This window comes from Juglans regia, chromosome 6, assembly GCF_001411555.2.
Source record: "Juglans regia cultivar Chandler chromosome 6, Walnut 2.0, whole genome shotgun sequence".
Lineage (NCBI taxonomy): Eukaryota > Viridiplantae > Streptophyta > Magnoliopsida > Fagales > Juglandaceae > Juglans > Juglans regia.
In genome coordinates, this window is record NC_049906.1 from 16,281,529 (window position 1) to 16,298,101 (window position 16,573).

Here is a 16,573-nt window from a genome sequence, read left to right on the forward strand (position 1 = left end):
AGGTTGCATGACCCAATGAAGACTAATCCAACGTAAAAGAGGTAGTGCAACAAAGGATTACACTGAGAGAGAATGAATAGAGTTTTGAATAAAAAAGAAAACCATGCCAAGACATCCCCCAGATAAGGCCCTCATCACTCTTTATTTTAAGATTTATAGTTTCAAGTGGCTAGCATTGTGGCATGCATTGCATGTACATGCACACAATTGTAGGGGTGGGCAAGCTTGCCCTTGAGCAACATGCGAGGTGAGCAAATGTTGAAGCGGCCACTTGGCTTGTCTACATCATAAACAAGCAATGTCTTGCCCCCAAGCACAAGCAAGGTGGGCACTTAGTCCACTCGCGCAATAGAGCTCAGGTGAGCAATTATTCTCGCCTTGCACAGCAAGAGGGTGTGCACCAACCCATTATGAGTGACAATAATTGTGGGTAAGCAATGTAGATCGCCCCAAAGTGCAAGCGAGATGGGTATGTAGCCCATCCCATGCAATAGGCATCATAGGCAAGCAATAGAGTTGGCCCTGAGCAAAGACCACAGCTTCTGGGCAAGCAAAGACAAAAAAAAAAGAAAAAAAAAAACCCACCTCTAAGCAACAAAAATTTGGGGCGAGTAACGATGCTCGCTCTAAGAAACAAGAATCATGAGCAAGCAATGCACCTTGACCTAAGAAATGTGCAAAACTCATGGGTGAGCACTAAAGCTTACTCCAAAGCAACAAGGGGGCTTATAGGCGAGCGATGAAGCTCACCCCCAAGTAATAGAGCTTGCTTGCCAGCAATAGCTTAATACTCGTATTTGCTTCCTTCAAACTTTCTATTTAAATGTTATTTATGCTAACAAGTCTAAATTTGGATGTTCTCTCCCTAAAACTCTCCAGAATTCTACGAGGCTCCAAAAGAGTATGGACAAAAGGGAACATGACAATAGACAAACATGAACACAACAATAGAATCTTTGATAAATGACATACTTTGCTAGCTATTCTTATAATATCTTAAACTTTTGTGAATAGTAGTGAAATGGTTTAAGTTAAAATATTTTATTGGGTTTGGAATAAAGAGAGAGAAAAGGTTGAAAAAATATTATAAAGTTAAAAAATTGTTTTAATATAATTTTAAATTTTAAATTGGAAAAATCTATATTACTTTTTCGTGTTTTGTTTGAAAATTTTGAAAAAGTTGTATTGGGTTTTATGCTTGGATAATTATTAGGTAATTATTAGATGAAAAAATTGAAAAGTGTTTTGTATTTGAGTGATGCTTGGGAAGGAAATTATAAGAAGTTTTGAGAACATTTAAGTGTCCAAACATGCCTAATCAACAAAGCTCAAGCGTCCTGGGCTCAACTGTGAATCCGGATTCATGTGAGCAAAACAAAGAGGATATGCAAGTAGTACAAAATCACAACAAAAATCATTTAATGCTGAACAAGCTCCATCAAGAAAAAATTACTAAAAGAACAACATAGTCTTGAAACCACCTAAGAGGGCAAGAAATCCACTAGTGCCCATGAAAACAAAAATGATCACCAATTATGGAGAATGCAATTTCCACATTTTCACTAACAATAACTAGCCATGCATGAGTATTAGGCAACGCTTGCACAAACAAACTTTTCAGAGACACATCCTCGTATGCCGTTACTAGGAATTTTACAAATTTCCTTGGGGTCCACCCCCGAAAATCTTCATTGCATTACACGACAACGGAAAACTAAGGACAAGTTCTAGAATTTACTTTTCTGAAGCTTTCATAGACTATATCTATTATGATTAACTTAAAAATTCTAGGGCCTTCTTGTTGGACAAATTGACCTTAAGAATTACGGGTATATATTGCATATAATATGAATGAGGTCCAAGCCATTGAAACCCATTATCAATAATCAAGGAAAAGATTTGACAATGAAGAGATAAATCCAAGAGACAAGACAAGAAAAAGATAAAGCGAAAAGAAGTTGACTTAAATACAAAAAGTTGAAAGTGATATAAGACAAGTAGGACTAACTATTTCAAAGAAGGAAATGAACCTCTATAAAATGAGATGATCTCTACAAACCTATATAAAAGGAGAGGATCTCTAAAAATCCCTAGACTTCTCGACATACAGAGTTTTTCTAGAATTCTACAAGAATAGCATCTTCTTCAACCTCCCTCAACCCTATTTCCTCTATTGTATTGGGAGCTCTGTGAAACAATAAGAGGTTGTAAAATCATCAAATATAGTGGATTTCGTCTCAAACGATCTATGGATATAGACTTTTGTCATTTTATGCCGCTCTTATTAACATTTCTCTTAATTTTTAGTTAAAATTTACCTAGAAATGTGATCTTGGCGAGTTTATGTAATATATTTCCTATAAATCAAAGATTAGATTATGTATAAATCTGGTTAAACCATTAAAATAATAATTTTTAAAAACTTCGGCGATAAAAGGCAATCTTGCCTTCTCAGTCATTAATGTGACAAAGTTCATCTTAATGCGTTGTTTCCATAAATATCCTATGATTTATTTTCTTATTTATCATAATTAAACGCATACTTTTGTTGGATTCATGAATTCCGTTAGGTGTTTTTTCGCCCAAGAAGACTTTCCGATCATGACTACACTAGTTAGGCCTAGCATGTTGGAAAGACAATATGGTCTTTGGGCTCGAGTCTCTTTCAGGAGAGGAAGATAGACTTGTTGATGGAAAAGCTCACCAATTGAAATGTAAAACACGCAGATCCCGACAAATTATCTTACTTGACAGTTGAGCGCCACATTCAATTATTTGAACATAGATAGACCTCTTAGATAATACAGTCATTGATTAAAAAATGTAGAAAATTTAGGCAATAATAAATAACTAATTTCATTTATTTTTCACGAGTATATAATGAATGGTTTATTTATTTATCTATTTTCTGCAATAATGGAACTCAGAACAAAGTTTCATGAAATAGTTAGTAGACAAAGTGAAAGCAATTCAAATTTTCATATAGATGGGCCTCACAAAAACGCATGAAGGGGCATGTCAAATGCTTATTTTCGCTAAATATTAATCACATTAAAGTAAATCATTACACCATGAGTTGGGCCCAGGTCCCTTGCGTCGAGGCCCATGACCCCTAACAGGGGAAGATCTAAGTGAACCTAGGGGCCCAAGAAGAGAAACAGCGGCAGGCGGTTGCCCCAGTCACCACGCATTAATGAGGTGTAGACAGGCCAGAATCCTATCTCTTGCAAGATCGATCGCATTGAATGCAGCTCAAAGTGGCTAGCCCCAAGCAACTAACATGAGCGGCCACATTAAATGCGACTTCATGTTGTCCAAGACAAGTTCAATCATTACAGCGAAAGGAGGATACCATGAGAAATGGGCTATAAATAATGGAGTGTTGACAATGAGAAGGGGGTTTCATGCTCAATATATCTCTCTAACATTTCATAGCTTCTCATATTTCTTGGTCCCTTGAGAAAATCTATGACTTTGGCATCGGAGGTGACACCACCATCCCCCGCCACCCTTTCTTCCACTCTCACAGGAACATGAGAGTTGTCGTTGCGTGGCGGGCTACAAAACACGCATCAATAGTAGGTGTCGTTTGTGGGATCTGATATTATTTCGGCCTAACAACATTAGTGTGCCTTTTGTATGCTGGCCACAATGTGCTCTCGTGCGACCCTTGAGCAAGAGTCTACATCGGCAAGCATGGAATAAGGTTCATGGAAATGGAGGAACTTGTGAAGCGGTTGACCTCATACGCAGAAGCCTTTCAACGATAGAATGAAATGTTAAACAAGAGGAATGTCGAGTTTGAAGGAGGTGCCATATTGAGCAAGATTGAGCGAACGGAAGGGGTGTTTCATAACACTAGCGGGCCACCACAAGAAGATGAAGTGCGCAAGCGGATGGGTGACGAACTGCAAATTCTCATGGGCAAGTATGAGGAGATGGCAAAGAAGATATGAGGGTCATCCACTGTGGACTTGCTACTTAGTAGCTGAGACCTACCCTAAGATGCTAAAGAGACGACAGCCCAACTTCCCCAAAAGTTCAAGGCCCCATAGATAGAGATGTGCGACGGGTTGAAGGATTCAACCCAGCACCTGGAAACGTTCGAAACTCACATGACGCTGCACCGTTTTTCAGGGGAGATAGCATGCCAAGCTTTCCCCTGACATTGAAAGTTTATGCCCGGGCTTGATTTGGTGCCCTTTGACTAGGCACCATCCACAACTTCGAGGAATTGAACTGCCAATTCTTCACTCAGTTCATGGCCAACAGGAAAAGAAGATAGTTGACTGCTTACCTTCTCACAAGTGAAGCAGAGGGAGGAAGAGAGTTTAAAGGCATACCTGTACCACTTCAACAAGTAGCAGATGACTATGGATGACTAGGACCAGAAGATCACCCTGGGCGACATTTAGCCCCTGAGCCCTTTCATGGTAGAAATTGAGTGGACCTGGCGACGCTACAAGACTTCATGGATTGGGCCAACAACTTTGTCAAAGTTGAGAACACCCTTTGAGCTCTGACCACCCCGAGCTACACAGGCACAGAACGGGTTGCAAGTGTCCCTAAATGGGGTATTGGAACAAAAACCCACGAGAATGAGACAGGGGCAAGGACAGGGTCGGGCGGGAAGAGGAGTGACAATGACATCTCCTCGAGGAAGGTGCACATGAGCCTGCAGGTGTGGACGTGGGAGGAAGGGTGTCCGCAAGAGGACAGAGACCGAGACAGAGACCAAAAAGTCCACTCGTATTGAACCTACCATGAGGTGGAGAGCCATTAGACCGAAGACTGTCAGCTCCTGAGAAGGAAAGTCATGGAGGAGATCCGCAAGGACGTACGGGAAGAAGTCTAGGGAGAGGTGCATAGACGATTGGGCACTCGCCGCCTATCGCCCTTTAGGTAGGAGCCAAGATGGGATGGTCAGTAGAGTGAGAGCCCGAGGAGGAGGAACCTGTGGGGAAGAGAGGCAAACCCGCCAGAGCGAGACCGAAATGATGTCCCACTAGGTGAAATCCACAGTGTTGTTGAGGGACTCGCTAGCAAAAGTGCCTCCACATTGAGCAGAAGAGGTTTTTAGCATTGGAAGACTGCTCAAATAGGCCCAAACTCAAAAAACCTCGTTGTCTCATTTGAAGATGAGGACTGTGAGGGAGTTATCTATCTACATGATGATGTTTTGGTTGTGAAGATGTTAGTGGCCAACTACACAACCAGAAGGAAACTGGTAGACAATGGCAGCTCAGCCAGCATCCTCTTTTGGGATGCGTTCTCCAAAATGGGGATTGGTTAAGATAGGCTGCGACCATCCCCCATACCTCTGAGGGGGTTCTTTGGTGAGGTGGTGCACCCGTTGGGGTCCATAATGCTCCTTGTCACCGTTGGGATTGGAAGGTGCATGACGACCACCATGGCGGACTTCAACGTAGTTAAGGCCCACTCCTTATACAACACCATCATCGAGTGGCCGAAGCTGAACAGGTTGAAGCTGGTTACCTCGACCTACCACCTGAAAATAAAGTTTCCAACAAAGAACGGCGTGGGAGTGGTGCATGATGAGCAAGTTGTAGCCAGGGAGTGCTACGTGCAAGAACTATGGGCAAGGAGCTCGGCGAGCTCAATTCCTCATAGCAAGGGAGGGAAACCGACCTCTTGCTTCCTGATGTCACTCGGGTCCCGCCAACTGGCGATCTAACATACTCAAGCGAGGTGCAAGCGAATGTCCCCTTTCTTCCTCTTTTTTGTTCATCCGATGACTCCCTATGTAAATAGTGAACACTAAGAATAATAAAAAGTGATGTTTTCTTATATAAGCATGTACATATGGATTGAATGGCTCGACCCCCCCCCCCCCAATCGGGCATCCAAATGCCACCTAGTATGGTCAATTTCATATTTCGCCTGATCACATGAGTCGCTACTCCGTGCTCAAACCTCGACTGGCGTAGGGGGAACACCTCTCCCAAGTGTTCCAATCCCCCTGGTCACTTAGTGCAATCCATTTTAGATCTTGTTTGGTGACTTAGGTTGATGATATGCGCTTGAGCCTCTGCGTCTAGATGCAACCCAGTGCAGTTGATTTTAGATTCTACTTGGTCACTCGGGTTGATGCTCTGCGCTCGAACCTCGGCGGGTGCAAGGGGGGAACACCTCTCCCAAGTATCCTAGTCCCCCCTCACCACCTAGCACGATCGATTTCTAATCCTGCCTGGTAACTTAAGTTGATGCTTTGTGCTCGCGCTTAGTGTCTAAGAGCCACCTATTGCTGTCGATTCTAGATCTTGTCTAGGCTTGGGCTGTCTCTAACTGCCGCTTAACGCGGTCAGCCTCTGGACGAGCCTCGTTCCCCCGATTGGTGCGCAACGATAGGGTAGACTCTAATAAATCAAAAGATAACAGTAAACTAGGGAGACATAAACTCACAATCATAAGGGAAAAAGAACGCCAAAAGTTGTATTCATTAAGTATTGATGTGGTGACAAGGACTCGAGTTGATACAAGGAACCCCCTAGCATCGAGCGTGACTTAGGTGGCACCTCAGGGGTGGGATGCAGGATCACAGAATACATTGGTCAACAAATTGCGCCTTAGGAAGTCAGGGGATTTGCCATCTTCTCGAGAAGGAGTGAAGCATGCCAAGTCTAGAGTCCAAGAAGCGCCGTGAGGGTTCGCTTGCCAGGTGTTTTCTCACCCTCTTTAACCCCAAGGAGTATTCGCGGCCCCAAGCCTGGTTACGAAGATGTTTAACCGCCTCAGGCTAAGAGTGATCCGGGTCAGCTTCTCATTCGCGACAACGAGCTCGCCCTCCAACCTTTTCACCCTCCCCTCGTGGGACCTTGACTTCTCTTTGAGTTGCAAGTGGGACTTCAAAATCTTCACGTACAGGCCCTTGACATTTTCTTTGTCCCTTTGAAGCATTGTGTTCTGCACTGCGAATGCATCCCTTTCGGATTGGAGTTTGCTGAGGCGCACGTTCAGGTCGCGGTGGACATATGTAGCTTTTGCAAGTGTGGCGTTGTGATCTTGATAGCGTTTCTTGTCTCCCTCATCTCCTCCTCCATGTGGATAACCCTCGCCTCCTTTCCTCCTCCACGTGGAGAACTTCTACAGTAGCCTCAAGGCAAGACACCTCCTACCTCAGTGCCTCCGTGCCCGCTTAAAGATCGAACCCCTCTTTGTGATGATCCTTGATGATCTGCCATAGGTGCCCATTCACGACTTCAATCTCTTCATGGGCCATCTCGACGTGCACCAAGGAGGCCCTCCCACCCAACTTGTGCAAGACCTCGGCCTCCCTTTCTATCCCGGCTTGTCCATCCACAATCTAGGCCACCAAGAATTGAACCCCTGTCAATCAAGGCAGAAATAATTAGGCCGATGGGAGAACAGTTAAGCTAATCGGTTATTCCCCGTATAGACTCCTCCCTAGCCCCATCGACACCCCCTTCCGAAGGACAAGATGACAAGGTGCCATCCTCGCTCTGCAATCCTGACCAGCTAAGAGGCCCAAGGGTGAAGTCACCGGATGCACCGAGAACATGTGTCTTGGTTAGTTCCTCTATCTTGAGGCAGCGAGTCGCCCTCCCTCCCGACTGCTCGGAAGGACCGCCACCCATGGCGCCGATTGATCAAGAAACACTGACAGAGTCTGTAGCCGACCAAGAGTCCTGTTTGATTGAAGCATTGGTCAAAGACGAAAAGGGCGATGAGGAAGAGGGCCTGTCTTGACTCAGCAACACCGGGTTCTCATGTGAGAGACCCTTAGAAGGAGGATGCTTGGGCGATGTCTTGCTAGTGGGAGTTGCGTCCGAGTTGGCACTGGTGAGATGTGAGTCATCACTGCCGTCCAGGGCAGCCCCCTCCGACAGGCAAAAAGTATCTGTCGGGGCCAACACAACATCTCAGTTAGCAGCCGCCAAAAAGGCACGAGTATGTCCAAATGCCTCAAAAAGCTTGACGACGACAGCTATCTATGAGAACCCCAAACCAGTCATGTATAGGGACTCAAGGAAGTGGCCTCTAACTCTTTGTCATCCCAATCTCGACCTAGCTCCCCGCCATGGTTGCCCAGCAGGCTAGTGGAAACATCCTGCGAGAATGGCGGGGTAGGAGCTATCTCAGGATGAGTGGATTTGAACCACCCTGAGCTGCCTGCGGGTCCCTCTGATTCAGAAGAGATTGTCTCACCCTCTAAGTGGAACCCCTTTACTGCATTGCCCAACTGGCCCTCTGGTGGCCACTTAGCCCCTCATGGCATCAAAGGCCCCCAAGGAAATCACGACCCGCAATGTAAGATTGGCTGAGGGCAATGAGGAACATTGGTCCCGACTTCCCTTTCATGTTCCCGGATACTTGAGTATACTAGTTGGATGCAGGCTCGCTCGTGATCGAACTAGTTGAAAGTGATCTTTTTCTCGTCAGGAATGACTCCCCAGGTAGGTGGGAACTCCCATCCTTCGCCCGACACAAAGAAGAATTTGTTCTACCTCTGCTTGGCATTGGGCTGGATGCCCTCGAGCCGAGGAAGCCGAAGTTTAGGGTAGGAACATATGCTGCAGATGTTTCCCTCCAACATGTAGATCGCATGGGTGAACAGGAACTCCCTAGTAGTTATGTCCGGGCATTCCTCCACGATGGATTCCAGAGCCATATGCCACGCCATGTAGCATGACATCAGGATCCTCCAAGCATTAGGATGCACCTAGGCCTTGGCCATGCCCAAGAAGACTAGGATGTCGTGAATCAGGTGGCAGAAGGGAAAACTCACACCTTACGTGAAGATACCGAAGTACAAATCTACTCTCTTAGCGTTACCCTCGAAGTCGGCAGCCTCGAGATTCTGTATGTACAATGAAGCGCGTTAAGGGCCACGAGCTCAACGACTTTGGACCACCTTGTCCATTGTAGGAGAAAGAACTACAACGTGAGGTGCTCTAGGGAGCCATTGCAGAAAGATCTAGAAAGTAGTCAAGAGTAGAAGCATGGGAATGGAGGGGGAATGCGAGGACCAAAAAGCAAGAGTGGGGAGAGAAACAAAGGGTGTTTAGGAGTAGGAAAGGGGATAAATAGGGAGAAAGCAACGATTCAGAAGCCCTAACAGGAAGAGTGATGGGATGTGGGAGCACGAGGATTATGCCGGTTCCCAAGGGAGGAAAACACGCAACCATGCAATGAATTCGAGGGGAAGAGGGAGCGTGTTGGAGAATTAAATTCCCGCCACACCCATGTGACAAAATTTTGCAAGGTAACTAGAAAGGGAACTTTTCTTACTCATCCTGGCTGGGCCAAGGTCCCTCGCTCCAAGGCCCACAACCCCTGATAGGGGCAGGCTTAGGTGAACTCAGAGGGCTAAGAAGAGATAAGGCAGCCGACGATTCCCCCAGTCACCACACATTAATGAGGAGTAGACAAGCCGGGATCATGTCTCCTACAGGATCGGTCTCAATGAATGTAGCTCGAAGTGGACAACCTTGAGGTTGAGCTTCTGTAGCTAACAGGAGCGGCCGCATTAAATGCGATTTCAAGCCGTTTGGGACAAGTGAGATTATTACAATGACAGAAAGATCCCACGAGAAATTGACTATAACTAAAGGAAGGCTGACGGAAATGGGGTTATATGCTCGATATCTCTCTCCAACTTTCCATAGCTTCTCATATTTCTTGGTCCCATGGGGAAATCTCTAATTTTGGCATCGGAGGTGACACCACCATTGCCCGCAACCCTTTCTTCCAGTCTCGTAAGTATAGGAGAGCTGTTGTTGCCTGACAACTACAAAACACGCATCAACGCACTACGTAGTATTTGTTTAGACACCTAATTAAAAAAATAACTAGTTTTTATTTAAAAATGGACTGCTACCTATGGGTGGAAGCCGCCCCAGGCATCAACACACTACGTACTAGTTTTTCATGAAATATATATGAACAAAAATTTGCAGTGGGATTTCTTATTTTATTTGAATTAAGAATTTTAATATGACTAGCTATCGAGTTCGATAAAAAATGTTCTTTATAAATTGAAGGATTATGAAATGAAATTCCATCTATAAAGTGTTTTTTATAATATAAATATATACACATATGTATATATGCAAGCATAATCGTCATTGTATAGATCGATATAGCCCTCAAAGTCAAAGTTCGCCACTTGGGGAAAGAGATGGTCCCCCTTCACCTTGACATGATGGCTTGCGACCATTGCATGGAAGGAGCCATCTATGACTTGTGTCTTCTTTCCCAAAGTGGTTATAGCCTTATAGGGTGTTTATGAGGCAACCCGAGGATGGCAAGGGTGCAGGGTGCACCCATCCTCTTCCTATCCTCCTTGTAGGATGAACCCTCCAGTACCTTTGTTGTTGGAACCTAGTATGAGCCACCGAATAGGAGCTTCTAATTTTTTTAATATTCTTTATAGGCTGTCGATGCAAAAACAACTTATTGTCATATCTAATGAAAAATTAGTTCAATGTATCAGTTGTAAATTATTTCGGTTGAGTCTGGTTTGAAATTTAAACAAAAAATCAAGTCTAGTCTATTTGTTAGACTCCCGTGAGAGACATGCAGTTGACTAAGGGTTATATATATAGCCCGTTTGCTCAGGACTGTATATCATGTGCTCAAGCAAGAGTGGATTGGACTTTGCTATAGACACGCATGAGACACACGATCGATCGAACTGCTAACTATAAAAGTAGTTCACTAGACATCATGTGTAGGACATCGGTGTTTTTTTTTTTTTTTAATGACGAGGGAACCACCCCACGTTAGAGCCCTTAGGACTCATTTATAGAACCTAAACCCCAGGGAAACTAGCAAAGCAATCCACCGCTATAACCTCCCACTTAAATGGTAGTTTGATCTCATCAAGGGGAATTGAACATGTGACATGTGGCTCATGCACACAGGTTCGTGCTTACCACTCGAGCTATAAACACTCATAAGACACACGTTCGATCAAACTGCTAGCTATAAAAGTAGTTCACTAGACATCATGTGTAGGATGTCGTGGTCGAGTGAAACAACTAAATTTGCTTCGACTTGAAGAATTTATATGAGGCAACAAGGAAGAGTACATCTACAAGACCACGCGCGGCATGCATCATCAAGAGCACGATCTGCTACTGGTACTTGCCAATCAAAGTTATGCCAAGTGTAGTACTCCCATGAATGAAAATGAAAGGAATTTCAACATTTGCACACATGATGAGGCACATGCAAAGCTTTTCAAAAGACCTTGTAACTCTAATGGATCTAATGTAATAAGTTTTGAATGAAAGTGGCATGTTCGGCTCGGTTAGTTGGGCTTGTCTTTTTCTACTGCCAGAGTACTTCCAACTATTGCATTCGATTCTTTGGCTACAAATTCATTAATCTGTAATTCTTTTTATTGTTCCTCAAATCTCTCCATAATTTTCACAAGAGTTATTTATTAGCTAATTCTCCTCTCCTTGAATTTGGCTCAATTGTCGAGCTGCTTCCCCAGTTACTCTCCTTTGATTCTCTTACTATATATTATCTATTTGTTAATGAAAATCTTTCTTGCATCTAATTTGTCAGTGAGGAACTTGAACCCACCATTTTCATAGATCGATGCTTTGATATTAATGGAAAATGGAGGAAAACAATGAAAGAATGAACGACCATGGTCAAGTAGGGATCGGAGCCACCCTTCATTGCCCTGTCCTATTATTTTTACTTAGCAAATAAATAAATAAATAAGTAAAGAAATGGAATGAGAACTCAAGACAAGAACCCAAGAGTGTAACTGGCTTTTCATTATCAATCTTTTGAATGAATTTCTTGACATGCTTAAATACTATTTTTACATTTTGATGGGCTTAATTAATACTTCCAACAACTTGGCTAAACTATTAGCTTATTCTCATTTAAAACTAATAGACCCATCACTGTAACTCTATGATTCACACGTAATCACCTCCTCCAATATTCGAGTTCGGAAAGAAAAAGAAAAATAAAGATAGAAAAGGATAATGGACCAGAGGTCTGAGCCCCTTTTCCTTAGCGAAGTCAAGGGGGGCCGCCGTTGGTAGTTTTCTGTAGTCCAAATGAGTGGAACAAAAGGTTGCGATGAAGAGCTTAACCAGAGCACTAAAAGCAACTATTTTGACGCTTTTGTTGGAGGTTTCCACATCTACTACATCTATATCCTCATTCAGGAAAAATAGAATCATAACAGGATAGTTAGGGTCGAAAAGTCCCAAGCTATGGAAAGCACCAAGGGTTTCATGTGTCTATGACAATGCGTGGGGCCCACATGATAGCGGGATGGAGGTGGTAAATAGTCTATCTTGAAGATCGGAGTCCAAGGAACCCACCGGTGGCATGTGTGTACCGTTGGAGGTGCGGTTATGTGGTGGCATGTGAAACTGGTGGTGGAAATATATGAAACGACTTGTGAATCTAATATGAACATGACACGAAATTACATGTTTGAGTTTGATATAAATGAAATCAGGTCAAAATGGGTCAATCCATTCAAACAAAATTAAGAAATGGGTCAACCATAGTAATACCCCGTATTTTTTTTATTGTATCGTTCTTTTTAGTGAATGATTATTTTAATTAATTTAAATATTATTGTTCTTGTTTTAAAATTTATCGAATTTTTTCTCGTTGGATTTATTTTATAATTCTTAAGTTGTGAAATTTACTTTGATGTGCTTTGGTGATATTAATTAATGTTTGTTTTTAAATTTACTTTTTGCTTTAATGAATAATTTTATTGTTGGACTTTAATTATTATTGTTTTATTTATTTTTTTCTTTTCTTTTTTCTCTCACGCACGACACTACACGGTGCACGTCTATCTCTTTTTCTTCTCTAGGGTTTTTCTTAGCACCCGTATAATTTTACACTTTCATCTTAGACCTTCGAAAACTGCCCTGAATCATCGCTGCAACCAGCCTCCAGAACCACCCGGGCCCTCCTAGTTCGACGCCAACCTCCACTCACGTAAAACCGATGCCCTTACCCTCCACCGTTAGCGTCCTTCACCAAGGCTCAACGCCTCACTGTGCGCCATCACCTCCGTCTCGGCCTCAGCCGCAGCAGCATGCCAGTACCGTGAGAACGTCCCGCTCATACGTGGAGGTCAGCAACCGCGGACAACCACTGCACCACGTGAGACGCTGAGCACGCGGATCGCACAGCAAGAGACTCGCCCGCGCATAGCCAAAAGCCAACCTGCATCTTCACGGTTTTACCCAACCGTCTCCTGGAAAACGCAGCCTCCAAGGAAGTCAAGTCGCCGCATGCTCCTCCTCAACGCTGCCATACACCGCCACCGTGACCCACCTGTGAACCCACCAGTGTAGCCTTCGATAGCCATCCCGCAAGCCTCTGTTTTTCACTACCGAAACAGAGGATGTTTTTCCTCTTACCTTGAGCCATTACAACCACTAACCACTGAAAGCTCCTTCACGTTGAGGCTCCAGAAACCGCCGGCGAAGTTTCTCGTCACCCTAGGTCCACTTCTTGCCACCCCGCTGCACGGTAATCTCCCTCTCTGTCTTCTGTCTCTCATGTTCGGTTTGCTCTCCTGTAAGCTCTCTCTCTCCGTTATCTCTCTCACAGTGCATCTCTCCCTCTCTTTCTCTTCTAGTGCATAGCCACCGAGTGCACCACCTCACGTCGTACACTGCGCCGTCGCACTTTACCATCTCGATGAGTCCCTGCCGCAGCTGCATTTTTTTTCGTTTATTCTTTTGTATGTTTATTGTTTGTTTTGCGTATAGGGTGTTTATATATATATATATATATATTTATATATATGTGTGTATATTTATAAGTAAAGTTTTAACTTGGGCACTTACTAGTTTTAACCTAATATATATATGGAAAGTTCACCGTTTGAGTTTTCGGCTGAGAAGTATTTTTTTGTGTTGAGTTTATATTTAAATAGGATTTTGTTTTAAGTTTTAATAAATATTATATTGTATTTTGATAATATTGTTAGTTAAAGTAAGTAAATCTATTTTTCTTAAGAGGTGAGTTTTTCATGAATTATTTTAGGAAAACTTTAGCAACCAATGTATTCTTTTTATTTATAAAATATTGTTGGTATTTTATATATTTTGAATATTAATTTTTATTGAGTTCTATAATTATCATAATACTTATTCGATAAATTTTCTTCTCCAATACGAATTCGATTAAGTGGATATTGATGGTCTTAGAAAATGTTGGTATTTTAGGTATTATGAGAATTTTAGGTTTTGAGGTTCTTAATATAGGTTCTTTTAGCATTTTTAAGTTTTAATATCGAAATACGTGGTTTGTTGGAAATTTATGGAAGTTACGTGATTATTTTATAGGTGATGATTAATATTTGTTCGGCATTTTTGAGGAAAATTCTGAAAATCTAAGAAGTCCAGGTAAGCGGAGTTCCTATGCTAGACTTTGCTTTAAAATAAAATGAACTGAGGTCCTTTTTGAAAAATGTGCATGTTTTGTTATGAAAAGAAATCTGAAAACAACCTCAGATATTTGTTCTACATCACTCATGAGATTCTGTTTAAGAAGAAAATATTTTCTGTCATGACTAGTGTAGACATGAGCTTATTTTTGGCATTCTGTTATTGAACTGAGACAAATGAGTAAATATGAAAATTTGATAAATTTCGCATGTGACATGAAGATGTTCTGAATCTGTTTTGGAAAATGTGAAATGATTTGAATATTCGGTACTCTGTTTTAATATGATGTGGCATCTGAAAAAAACTTTGGCATGACTTTCTGATTCTGTTCTGACTCTGATTCTGACTCTGATATGGTGATTCTGATTCTGTTTTGCTTTAATATGTGGCCCTATCACGGGATATAATAGTGACCTCTGGCCCTGTCACGGGAGATAATAGTGACCTCTGGCCCACCACAGGATATAATAGTGATTTTCTGTTCTGAGTGCAATCGCTTTGGTAACACGGTGATTTATGTTCTACTTGGCTTTCTGCAGGATGCACAACCCTTTCACGGGGGTTAAACATGGTCTCTGTTCTGATATGATAAGATAAGACAAAGTTGTTCAGTCATGTTGTGCCAAAGGAGTCTTTGAATATGAAAAGTTGGTTTCTGAATATGAAATATTTGAAAAGTTACTCTGGTTTTCTGATAATATGTATTTTTTTTAGATTTGCATATTGATACTGAAATGTTTTGTTTCTGCATTCTGAACTTTGTGAAAATGCTCATGTTTACACACTAGTATATGTCATCTGCTTACTGAGTTGTTGATAACTCACCCCTTATCTCTAATTATTTTTCAGATGATTTTTGAATAGACCAGCTAAGGATCAGGATTATGGAGCATCGGTGAGATGATTAATTAAGCATAGTGGATTACTCATAGAAGATTTATGAGAAGTGGCAGTTTTTATTAAGAGACTTTGTAGTATTCTGAGAACGTTATATTTTGGAGTTTATAAATATATTGATGAATTGTGAGTTTTAAGTTATAGGGAGTAACTCTTCGATCTCTACGGGACCGGGGTGTTACAACCAGTTTAGCCCGCAATCACCCCATATATCTTGTTTAAATCTTATTTTAAAATTACAATTTTACCCTTTAATCCTAAAAACTAAAAATGCCAAGTTCCTAAACACTACAGTCTACTACACTTTGACATCTCCCTCATTCTTACCATCTCACAAAGTCCCACCATATCATTGCCACTCTCGGCACACCGTCGCACTGTTGCACACTGGTCACTACCCATTTCTCTCTACCAATCTGCATGTGCATCGACCTCTCTCTCTACCTCTACCTTGCCCTCTCTGTACAATGGCACCCACCATCTTACACAATGTCTCTCACTACTCCTATCTCTCCCATTCTGCATCGGCCTCTCCCTCTCTATTCCTTTCTCTCTATTATCGAGTCAAATAGCATGCCCCATCTGCACTACTATCGCTACCTCTCTCTCGGCCCCATTTTTCACACCGTTCATGTGCCCCTCTCTTCCTTTCTACTATCTCTACTGATTAAGAATTTACAATATGTCTTTCTATCCAAAGAAAATCATGTAAAGTTAAATGATATATGAAATTTTGCTTATTTGATAGTTTTGGCACTAACAAAGCAAATCATGTGAAATTGTGAGCTCCTGACATTTTGTTGTTGTGTAACCTAAGTTATAGTTGTTGCTAGACTAGGCACTTGTTATGATTATACTTGTTGCTATAGTTGTTGTGTTTATTTGCTAGTTTGGCTCAAACAAATTGAATAATGTGAAATTTTAAGCTCTTGCCATTTTGTTGTGTTATATTTACTGCTAAACTAGTTATGATTATAGCTGCTACTATAGTTGTTGTGTTTATGTATTAGTTTGAGCACAAACAAAGTAGATTACTGTGTATCTCTCTCTCTCTCTCTCATGTTGTTGTTATAAGTATAGTTGTGTTTTCTTGCTAATTACTGCTATAACTTATGTGCTTATTTGCTTGGACCTGTTATATTTGATTGAATGGATTCATTGGAAGATGTCTCGATAAGTTTGCAAACTAAGAAAACTGGAGTAAAGCATAGGAAAGCCTCAAATGTATGGGGTCTCTTTGA